The sequence below is a fragment of the Dysidea avara genome, chromosome 8 (genome assembly GCF_963678975.1).
Source record: "Dysidea avara chromosome 8, odDysAvar1.4, whole genome shotgun sequence".
In the NCBI taxonomy this organism is placed as follows: domain Eukaryota; kingdom Metazoa; phylum Porifera; class Demospongiae; order Dictyoceratida; family Dysideidae; genus Dysidea; species Dysidea avara.
Window position 1 is genome coordinate 9,880,758 of NC_089279.1, and position 12,788 is coordinate 9,893,545.

The following is a 12,788-nucleotide window of genomic DNA, read 5'->3' on the forward strand; positions in this document are numbered from 1 at the left end:
AATCAAGTGTATAGCAGTTAAGAACTGGCTGCAGTAATTGCAGAGTTGTCGCAAAATCACTGATATCAGGAGACACCGTAGTGTGTCATGCTGCCAAGAAAGCACACTGTGGGTGTATTGATGGGAAGAAAGAAAACACAATTTTCACACACACACACACACACACACACACACACACACACACACACACACACACACACACACACACACACACACACACACACACACACACACACACACACACACACACACACACACACACACACACACACACACACACACACATACACACACACACACACGCGCGTATATAGCTCCATGCTTCCTTCTCACAATGAAATGGTTTTATGTTGCAAACTTCCTCCACCTTTGGTACAAATTTGGGTAAGACTGCTGTACGTATTTTTGAAATGCAAGCTAGCCCAGTCCTCAAAGTTCAGCTTAATTTCTTCATTCTTTTTATGTTTCAGAGGTTCTGTATGTCTTCTCTTTTTACACACTTTCCAAAAATACAACTGCGTAGTTCAATTTTCTTGAATGGCTTACTCTAAGGATATGTTAATGCTAATCTAATCCAAAACAGCCAAGCTGTAAAAAAAGTGTGCGGCCCTCAGAAAGGCTATGGTGAAAAAAGATGTGAAATCCAAGGTGGCGGCCAAGAAATGGCTGTGATGGTAGGTTAATGGTAATAATGACAATTCAGGTAAATTTTATGAAGCGGCACAAAAATTCACCTGAATTGTCGTTATTAAAAGTTTTACCATTAACCTACCATCACAGCCATTTCTTGGCTGCCACCTTGGATTTCACATCTTTTTTCACCATAGCCTTTCTGAGGGCCGCACACTTTTTTTACAGCTTAGCTGTTTTGGATTAGATTTCATTTCTTTTTGTATTTGTATACCCCAAAGCCGGCCTATGGCCAGCTTTGGGACTTTTTTAACCTATGTTTTTTTTCTTTACTACAGGAAGAAGAAAAGATGAAGTAGATGTACTTTAAATATTTTATCAGTAAATGTACAAATTATATATATGTGACCGGATTTGCGAAAAGGGGTCTTCCACACACATCCAATTTACAAACTTTGGCAGTTCATAATGTCAGATAGGAAAATAGTATTGCCTTGAAATTTGGACAGTGATGAGTAACAACATAGGTTAATACATGAACAAAATTTCAGGTTAGTATCTTCTTTGAGCACAAAGGTATGGTCATTCAAGTTCATAGAATTGGATGTGTGTGGAAGACCCTTTTTCGCAAATCCGGTCACATATAATGCATATGTAACCGGATTTGCAAAAAGGGGCCTTCCACACATCCAATTTGCCAACTTTGACAATTGATAACTTCAGATTGGAAAGAGCTATTGCCTTGAACTTTGGGCAGTGGTGATTTCTTTGCAGCTGAACTCTCTACATGATGGTTTCTTTGTAGCTGAACTCTCTACAAGGTAATTTCTTCTAGCTGATCTCTCTACAGGGAGATTTGTTTGTAGCTGAACTATCTACAAGGTAACTTCTTCTAGCTGATCTCTCTACAGGGTGATTTGTTTGTAGCTGAATTCTGTACAGGTGATTTGTTTGCAGCTGAGCTCTTTACAGAATGGTTTCTTTGTAGCTGAACTCTCTACAAAGTAACTTCTTCTAACTGATCTTTCTACAGGGTGATTTGTTTGTAGCTGAACTATCTACAAGGTAATTTCTTCTAGCTAATCTCTCTACAGGGTGATTTGTTTGTAGCTGAACTATCTATAAGGTAATTTCTTCTAGCTGATCTCTCTACAGGGTGATTTGTTTGTAGCTGAATTCTGTACAGGTGATTTGTTTGCAGCTGAGCTCTTTACAGAATGGTTTCTTTGTAACTGAACTCTCTACAAGATAATTTCTTCTAGCTGATCCCTCTACAAGGAGATTTGTTTGTAGCTGAACTCTCTACAAGGTAACTTTTCTAGCTGATGTCTCTACAAGGTGGCTAGTTTGTAGCTGAACTCTCTACATGGTGGTTTCTTTGTAACTGAACTTTCTACAAGGTGACTTCTTCTAGCTGATCTTTCAATAGGATGATTTATTTGTAGATTCACTCTCTACAAGGTAACTTCTTCTAGCTGATCTCTCTACAGGGAGATTTGTTTGTAGCTGAACTCTCTACAGGTGATTTGTTTGAAGCTGAACTTTCTAAATGATGGTTTCTTTGTAGCTGAACTCTCTACAAGTTAACTTCTTCTACCTGATCTCTCTACAGGGTGATTTGTTTGTAGCTGAATTCTGTACAGGTGATTTGTTTGCAGCTGAGCTCTTTACAGAATGGTTTCTTTGTAGCTGAACTCTCTACAAGGTAACTTCTTCTAGCTGATCTCTCTACAGGGTGATTTGTTTGTAGCTGAATTCTGTACAGGTGATTTGTTTGCAGCTGAGCTCTTTACAGAATGGTTTCTTTGTAGCTGAACTCTCTAAAAGGTAACTTCTTCTAACTGATCTTTCTACAGGGCAATTTGTTTGTGGCAGAATTTTATACAGGGTGATTTCTTTGCAGCTGAACTCTCTACATGGTAGTTTCTTTGTAGCCGAACTCTCTACAAGGTAACTTCTTCTAGCTGATCTCTCTACAGGGTGATTTGTTTGGTGCCGAACGATCTACAAGGTAACTTCTTTTAACTGATCTCTCTACAGGGTGGTTTCTTTGTAGCTGAACTCTCTAAAAGGTAACTTCTTCTAACTGATCTTTCTACAGGGCAATTTGTTTGTGGATGCATTTTCTACAGGGTGATTTCTTTGCAGCTGAACTCTGTACATGGTGGTTTCTTTGTAGCTGAACTCTCTACAAGGTAATCTCTTCTAGCTGATCTCTCTATAAGGTGATTTGTTTGTAGCTGAATTCTGTACAGGTGATTTGTTTGCAGCTGAGCTCTAAACAGAATGGCTTCTTTGTAGCTGAACTCTCTAAAAGGTAACTTCTTCTAACTGATCTTTCTACAGGGTGATTTGTTTGTAGCTGAACTATCTACATGGTAGTTTCTTTGTAGCTGAACTCTCTACAAGGTAACTTCTAGCTGATCTCTCTACAGGGTGATTTGTTTGTAGCTGAACGATCTACAAGGTAACTTCTTCTAACTGATCTCTCTACAGGGTGGTTTCTTTGTAGCTGAACTCTCTAAAAGGTAACTTCTTCTAACTGATCTTTCTACAGGGCAATTTGTTTGTGGCAGAATTTTATACAGGGTGATTTCTTTGCAGCTGAACTCTCTACTTGGTGGTTTCTTTGTTGTAGCTGAACTATGTACAAGGTAATTTCTTCTAGCTGACCTCTCTACAGGGTGATTTGTTTGTAGCTGAATTCTGTACAGGTGATTTTTTGCAGCTGAGCTCTAAACAGAATGGCTTCTTTGTAGCTGAACTCTCTAAATAGTAACTTCTTCTAACTGATCTTTCTACAGGGTGATTTGTTTGTAGCTGAACTATCTACATGGTAGTTTCTTTGTAGCTGAACTCTCTACAAGGTAACTTCTTCTAGTTGATCTCTCTACAGGGTGATTTGTTTGTAGCTGAACGATCTACAAGGTAACTTCTTCTAACTGATCTCTCTACAGGGTGGTTTCTTTGTAGTTGAACTCTCTAAAAGGTAACTTCTTCTAACTGATCTTTCTACAGGGCAATTTGTTTGTGGCTGCATTTTCTACAGGGTGATTTCTTTGCAGCTGAACTCTGTACATGGTGGTTTCTTTGTAGCTGAACTCTCTACAAGGTAATTTCTTCTAGCTGATCTCTCTACACGGTGATTTGTTTGTAGCTGAATTCTGTACAGGTGATTTTTTTGCAGCTGAGCTCTAAACAGAATGGTTTCTTTGTAGCTGAACTCTCTACAAGGTAACTTCTTCTAGCTGATGTCTCTACAAGGTGACTAGTTTGTAGCTGAACTCTCTACATGGTGGTTTCTTTGTAACTGAACTTTCTACAAGGTTACTTCTTCTAGCTGATCTTTCTACAGGGTGATTTGTTTGTAGCTGAACTCTCTACCTACATGGTGGTTTCTTTGTAACTGAACTCTCTACAAGGTAACTTTTTCTAGCTCATCTTTCTACAGGGTGATTTATTTGTAGCTGAATTCTGTACAGGTGATTTGTTTGCAGCTGAGCTCTTTACAGAATGGTTTCTTTGTAGCTGAACTCTCTACAAGGTAACTTCTTCTAGCTGATGTCTCTACAAAGTCACTAGTTTGTAGCTGAGCTCTCTACATGGTGGTTTCTTTGTAACTGAACTCTCTACAAGGTGACCTCTTCTAGCTGATATTTCTACAGGGTGATTTGTTTGAAGCTGAACTCTCTACAAGGTAACTTCTTCTAGCTGATCTCTCTACAGGGAGATTTGTTTGTAGCTGAACTCTCTACATGATGGTTTCTTTGTAGCTGAACTCTCTACAAGGTAACTTCTTCTAGCTAATCTCTCTACAGGGAGATTTGTTTGTAGCTGAACTCTCTACATGATGGTTTCTTTGTAGCTGAACTCTCTGCAAGGTAACTTCTTCTATTGATCTCTCCACAGGGCGATTTGTTTGTAGCTGAACTCTCTACATGGTGGTTTCTTTGTAGCTGAACTCTTTCCGAGGTGATTTTTTCTAGCTGAACTATCCCTTTCCATAGTTGCATGGACTCCCTACAAGGTAACTTCTTCTAGCTGATCTCTCTACAGGGTGACTTGTGTGTAGCTGATCTCTATACAGGTTTCTTGTTTCTAGTTGATCTCTTGAATTCTCTTCAGGGTGACTGCTCTATTAGGATGACTGCTCTATTAGAGTATTTTGATCTCGCACTTGCTGCACCAAGTTGGATTTCGTGTTATAACTCCGTGGCTTTAAGTCTGATTCTTCTACACCATTGATGAGCCTTTCTAAGATGATTACTCCATCTGTACAACCATTTTCAAAGCATTACCCCAAGCGATTTATCTGGTAGGCGTGGCAAGCAGCCGTTTTTTTTTATTAGCTAATCTCGATTGCGTAATTGTTACACACTGTTGGTTTTTTCGTTGTATCTTCCTGGTTTTTAGCTCGATTTCTTTCAAACCACAAAAGGTTTGAGGTTCAATAGTTAATCTATTCACCCACCGATTTTCAGCTTCTTCCCATACGCGGTTTTCCCTGTAGGCGTGACAACATATTGGTGTTATTTTTCGTGAGTAATCGCTCATAACTCTTTGTCTGTTTATCGTATTCCAACCAAAGTTGGTACCGAGATGCGCCTTTATATCCCCCTTCTGTGTGCCAAATTTCAAGGCAATCGGATATGGCGTTCGAGTTTTATAGCAGTTTTTGTAAGTGTGCGACAAGAAAAAGAAAAATAAGAAGAAAAAAAAAAACGAAGAAACTGAGCCAATTGTTGAAGTCGCATATCTCGGGAACGCGCGAAGCGATTTCGCTCAAATTTGGAATGTGGAGTGCTGCAGTTGGAGGGCAGGTCCACAGTCAAAATCGTCTTGTTTCATCAAGGAAGCACAGAGCTACGGAGGTGCAAAAATTGTGTTTTCTTTCTTCCTGTCAATATACTCACGGGTGTTACGAGCCGGCTTCTTGGGCCACACGACACACTACCGTGTGTCTTGATTCACATGGTAACACTAACACAAATCTGAGAGTTGCTCATAAAGCTATGGACAATTATTTGCATAACCAATATTTTGTCCCCCATACAAAGTAAACAGCTTAGATTATGGAAGACAAAAAATTAAATGCATCTTTTGCATGCTGTGCTTGCATAATGTATTGGAAGATCTTTCAGCCTCCTATTTTTGCATATATATATAGCATTCAACAGAACTCTACAAACATTTCCTCATCAAGAGATGGACAATTGTTCTAAGAAGGTACGTAAGTACTGTTCGTGATGCATAACTGTACTACTGTATATGTGCCATGATTGTGTTTAAAAGAGCAAGATCTAAAAACTGTGATACAGTGTACCAATAATTCAACACAACTAGTATTTAAATTTATAAAATGAAGTAGGGATCCAAGCAATAAAAAGTAGTGAAACAAGAGATGAACAGCATAACTCAGTGGGAAAATCACTACAATGGCATGTTATGTATAATGATTATTTTTTCAATGCCAAAGTAGGGATTTTCCCACTGAGCTATGCTGTAATGCCATCATTCATCTCTGTTTCAATACTGTTTATTGCTTGAATCCCTACAGTCATTTTCAATCAATGATATTTAAGATACATACTAGTTTGTTTGTGTTTTTTCTGGTTATAGCATATGTCTACACACGTTTGAGCGTGACTACTATATTAGGGTATCTTGAGTCAGTCTTTCGCCTATCACCTATCAGGCTGTGTACCACTATTTAATATTTTCACTGTGCCAGCATTATGAACACGGCTAGACCAATTACAAGCGTGTGTGTTCATCATAAAAAAAAAAATTATTAATAAAACCCTTTCACAGCTGAATTTTCCATAGGGTCCAATCAATGAACTATATGCCACTATATTTTACAAACCATACAACGTAATCCCAGAGACCTATATAATATTAATCACCATTAACCAGCGAATCCATTTATGGTAATATGGTTTACTTAACAGTAACCCCTACACAGTTACGTGACCACAAAGTTAAAAATCAGCTAATCTTTGCAAACCAGCAAATTAACACTAACTAAAAGTTTTACAGTGTTTCAGCAAATTAACACTAACAGTCTTACAGTGTTTATAACAGTATAATGAAAATCACTAGTCTACTGACAATGGAAGTGATTCACTGGAAATCTGGTTTTCAGGTGATTTGGTAACTATGCATGTGTAACCATACGAGGCCACAAATCCGTGATGTGAAAATCAGCCTGTGAAACCTTATAATACATCTAATCTGTTTCCTTACCACTTCACTTCTTTTATACCATTGTTATCATTCTGAAGTAAGCCCTAGAATGATTGTTTCATTCAACCACAAGTTCACTGATTATGTAACCTTACACGTTTATCCCTCTTCCTGTTTATGTAGGGGTGTGATCTTTTTAGAATAGGCACACTACCTATAAAAATGCACACCAGTGTTGATAGCGAATCAAAAATCTAATCAGTGTATTATTAAGTTATACTTCGTGGTGCCATATGGCAACTACGGCGGTGAAAAGGTTGAGAGACGTGGTTTCTCTGTGCTTAATCATTATTAATCAACCAAGATTGTTATTATTAGGTGGGTTATTGAACTTATCATGAAGTTATAGGTATCTACCAAGCATATACACATTAATATGTTTGTGGTGTATAAAATACTGCTCAAGGAAAATGTTAATAGGGGAAATTAATGCCTTGACTGACCAGAAGATAAAAAGAAAGACAAGGTGCTGAGGGCATACACTTGTCGCAATCCTAAAAGGCACATGCCACTGGTGAGTTTGTTATTGTAGCATAAAATGGTGGCCATTTGCTGCTTTGTTTGGCCTCCAGTCTTGCGATTATGGTAGGGAAGACAGGCTGGTAAACAGGCAGATGAAAATTTGACTTTTGACTTTTAAACTGTGTTTTTTTAAATTGTATAGCCGGTCACTTGTGTTTTCTTGTTTTTGTAATGCTGGATTTGACATTAGATGAATTAATATTATTTCGTAGAGGTGATTTTCGTCACATAAGGATGTCTCTAGGATGATTTTTGAAGGAATAATTTTAGGTGGCATGCATCACTTTTGGGATGGTCCCTACTTAAACAGTACTATTGTATTGCTTGATTATTCCCCTTGACAAAGTACTTATGTACGTATCTATATGTACAACCAATGATCTTCCTGTCTAGAATATCTAAACCAAAACAGCCAAGCTGTAAAAAAGGCATGCACCTCCCAAAAAGACCAGGGTGAAAAAAGATGTGAAATCCAAGGTGGTGGCCAAGAAATGGCTGTGATGGTAGGTTAATGGAAAAAAATTTAATAGCGACAATTCTTGTGTTGCCTCCTCCATAAACTTTTTGCCATTAGCTACCATCACAGCCATTTCTTGGCCGCCACCTTGGATTTCACATCTTTTTTTACCCTGGCCATTTTGGGGGCCGCACTCTTTTTTTACAGCTTGGCTGTTTTGATTTAGACATCACTTCTTTTTGTATTGCAAGCCACAAAGCTGGCCATCAACTGGCTTTGGTGCTTCCTTTTAACTTGTTTTTTACTGAAATTGTTTTCGTAAAAGTGTGTGTGTGTACCTACCTACGTATCTACCTACGTTTGTCCGTACACACCCACGTGAGCAAAATCGATAAATGGAAAAGCAGCTTTTATCTAAGAAGTAAAAGTTCTGTAGTAAACTTCCACACAGGTAAACTTTGCTCTGAGGTGGTTTCTTTTGGAAATCTGAAATACGGGTGTGGCGACTCTCCTCAGACTTCGTGAATTACCATCCCTTCGGGTTTTAACCCTTAAACCTGCATAATCCAGAAAACTTGATTTGATGAAAAATGAATTGAAAACGCACAATACTTTTGCCAATTTACATAGGCGGCTACAAACAAGCATATCTCATGAAGCGTTCATCAGATCGCTTCAAAAACAGATTTTATTAACTGGCAAAGAGTAAGCTATCTGTCTGTATATAAACTTTCAACATATGTGCAAGGAACTCACCCACTATGACGTGCTGAATCATTTTGCGTCCTCCCACATTTATATCGTCATTGTGCTCATCCGAGAGTGACGTTATCACATGATATCTATATATCAACTGAATTTCCATCACGTGAGGAGTAATATGACACCGAGCAAAATGCAATAGGACAATGTATGGCCGAGTTATGGCCTTTTGTACATCGTTATGTGAAGAAGGAAGACAAAGGGATAGTTCTTTTACTCTTTCAGAGTGAAGCAAGTATCTCTGGGTTGGATGGACACAACGGAGCATGGGACCAATCAAACCAAAATTTAAGGTATTTGTTGTTTTTAGATAGCTTTAACAGTTTTTGTGTTATAGAGTTTAGTTTTACAAGGCATGTATGCAATCCAGTTTACTGGATTATGCATTTTCAGTGCTTGCGTTTTATAAAACAGCTGCGGGTTTAAGGGTTACAAGCGTTTAACAACTGAAAAACAACTGTGCAGGCCTTGTAGACTACCAGGAATAGCCTATCCCTTCGAGTTGGAAAGGGGGCGTATCCCCTACTTACGCATATGAAAATGAAGAGCAGCTTTGAGGCTTTGTCGAGAGAATTTGTGGAAAAAAACATGTTAGTCAAAATATATAACAGTTTAGAAGATACTTCTGTGCGTAAAGCGCTGATAAAAGCGGTTTGTTTAATTAAGGAATTTCAAAAATTTCATGATTTACAAAATACGAGAATTATAATAAATGAATTATGTATCACTAGCAATTTACTGCACAACCAAAAACCTATGTAAAAGCCTACGTAATACATATAGTTGGTTAATAACTAAATTTCTAATAACTAAATTTCAGATGAGTTAGCTAGCTGCATGATGCCTGGTTTTTAGAAGTAGCACAACATCAACTTGTTTTCTTCACTGCAGGAATTGTGGAACAATAGCCAGAAGCAATTGTGTGCATACCTTTTTGTTTGATTAAATATTTGTATATTTTACACTGAATGATATCACATGCAATAAGGCGATTTCTTACATAACCAAACTGTAGCTGAAACCCTCATTGTTTGTAGTTGAACTCTTTTCAGTGTGACTTGTTTCTAGCTGAACTCTCTACATGGTAATCTGTTTCTAGCACATATTTCTACAGGGTGATTTGCTTGTAGCTAATCTCTCTACAGGGTGACTTGTTTCTAACTGATCTCTCTACATGGTGATTTGTTTCCAGCACATATTTCTACTGGATGATTTGTTTGTATCTGATCTCTCTATATAGGGTAACTTGTTTGTAGCTGATCTCTCTACAGGGTGAAATGCTCCTAGCTGAACTCTCTACTGGGTGACTTGTTCCTAACTGATCTCTCTACACAATGAGATGTCTCCCACACATATTTATACTGGGTTATTTGTTTGTGGCTGATCTCTATACAGGTTACTTCTTTCTATCTGATCTCTCTACTGGGTGACTGCTCTATTAGGATGACTGCTCTATTAGAGTATCTCGATCTCGCACTTCCTACGCTAAATTGGATTTTGTGTTGTAACTCTGTGGCTTTAAGTCTGATTCTTCTACATCATTGAAGAACCTTTCTAACATTTTTACTCCATCTATGCAGCGATTTTCAAAGCATTACTCCAAGTGGTTTTTCTGGTAGGCGTAGCAAGTGGTCATTTTTTTATTAGCTAATCTCTAATGCGTAATTGCTACACACTGTTGGTCTTTTCGCTGTATCTTCGTGCTTTTTAGCTCGACTTCTTTCAAAATGCAAACAGTTTGAGGTTCAATAGTTAACCTATCCACACACTGATTTTCAGCATCTTACCATAAGCGGTTTACCCGGTAGGCGTGACAATATATTGGTGTTATTTTTCATTAATTATCGCTAATAATTCCTTGACTGTTTACTGTATTCTAGCCAAATGTGGTACCAAGATGTGCCTTTATACCCCCCTCCTTTGTGCCAAATTTCAAGGCAATCAGATAATGCGTTTGCATTTTATGGCAATTTTTGTAAGTGCAAAAAGAGGAAGAAAAAAAAGAAAAAAAAAGAAACTAAGCCAATTTTTGAAGTCGCATATCTCGGGAACACTTGAAGCGATTTGCTTAACTTTGAAATGTGGAGTACTGAAGTTGGTGGGCATGTTCACAGCAAAAATCATCTTGTTTCATCAAGGCAGCACAGAGCTATGGAGGTGCGACAATTGCGTTTTCTTTCTTCCTGTCAATATACTCACGGGTGTTGCGTGCTGGCTTCTTGGGCCTTACCGTGTGTCTTGATATTTTGCTGACTACGTATATATGTATTTGCACAGTAGTTATAGATTTTATTACAATTCTAAGCTGATAAAAATATACAAGCTAAATGATATATGACCTGACTAGCATGAATGCAATATTTACCAGATCTTATTATGTGCTTTACCTCTAGAAAAGCACATGATTTGCATAGTGTATAAGCATGAGTTAATGCTCTTTGTATAATTTTTAATACAAAATCTTAATTGCATTTATTTTTCCCCTTTAATAGAACCAATGGACTACTTCTACAGAGTGTTCAGTTATTCATTTAGTGTTTTTTGATCTTGTTAGTGAATTGATATTGAAATTATGCAATGCAGAAAGCTTGCCGTTTAATTTTTCTACTGAATTTCATTTATTTAAGGCAAGCGAAGTTCATAATATTCCATTATTCAGTGAACAATTCCTAAAGAAGATAAAAGTCTGTAAACTTCTATCCTTTGTGCAATTGTATTTTGTGCAATTTTCATCCTGGTTTGATAACTCACTAATTAAAGAACTGGTTTCAGCTAGCAAAAGTGAACTGGCTATTGAGCTTGTGGATAAATTTAATACCTTGCTTGACTACAATCTGCCAATCACATCATATCCTATCCCATTCCCATCTCAACTAATAATGCCACTGTATGATAGTGACTACACTGTGGTGGCTACAAAACATACTCAGAATCTCAAAGAAACAACTTTGAGACAGATAAAAGCCATCAAAATGCTGTTGATAAGCAAGTGGCAAATTACTCAACATGCAATTCAGCTTATAGCACTTTGTGCTACATCAAATTATTTGTACTGGTTGATTCCTAAAAGAGTTGCACACTTGATCACACAGTGTAGATTGGAGGTTCAGGAGAAGCTGATGGAGGAAGGAATAATCATGATAAATCTTTTCCCAAGTACATGTATTGATTTCTCTGATGATGATGATGATTTAATAGCACATAATTTATCTATGGGACCATTTAGTTTCTTTTCTTCTTGCTTACAAGGCAAAAACATGATGGTAATGCAATGTGTTTTGTGTATGAAAAGCAGGTATAAGTACGTGGGTATTTCCAAAGGTTTCCGTGGTACTCATACTCCCTATTTTAATTTGATAAAATCAAACAGATAATTAATTAAGACCTTTTAATGACAACAGTACTTTTTCTTTGAAATCACTACTACTCTTTTCACATTACCTATGTACGCACTAAGCTTTAAACTAGTGTTGTTTTAGTAAGGACTTTTAGTTATAGTTATAGTCAGTTTTGTCAATAATTTTAGTTTTAGTTTTAGTTATAGTAATTTTTCTTAGTTATTGATTTAGTTATGGTTATATTCTCTGTGTTATTTTAGTTTTAGTTACAGTTTTAGTTAAAAATTTTAGTTACAGTTTTAGTTAAAAATGTGAAAATCTTTTAGTTATAGTTATAGTTTTAGTAACATTTCTAAAAATGTTTTAGTTATAGTTTTAGTAATCTTTTCCAATTCTTTTTAGTTTTAGATTTAGTTTTAGTAAAATATTCTGTTGTATTTTAGTTATAGATTTGCTTTTAGTTATAGTTTTAGTTTTAGTTAACTAATACACATTTACCTTACTAAAAGTACTTTTAGTTTTAGTTATAGCTAACTAAACCACAATCGGGTCACAAACTATAGCATATATCAATGTTTGGATGCTACATATATCTTCATTCTGCACTTTGTTCCACCTGTAGAACATATGTGAACTTATATGTGCAGTGGTCTGAGCAACATAGTGTTGTTTTAGTAAAGAGTGTTAGTTTTAGTTATAGTCATAGCTAGTTTCTTCAATAATTTTAGTTTTAGTTTTAGTTATAGTAATCCTTCTTAATTCATTTTAGTTATAGATTTAGCTATGGTTATATTGTCTTTGTTGTTTTAGTTTTAGCTATAATTTTAGTTAAG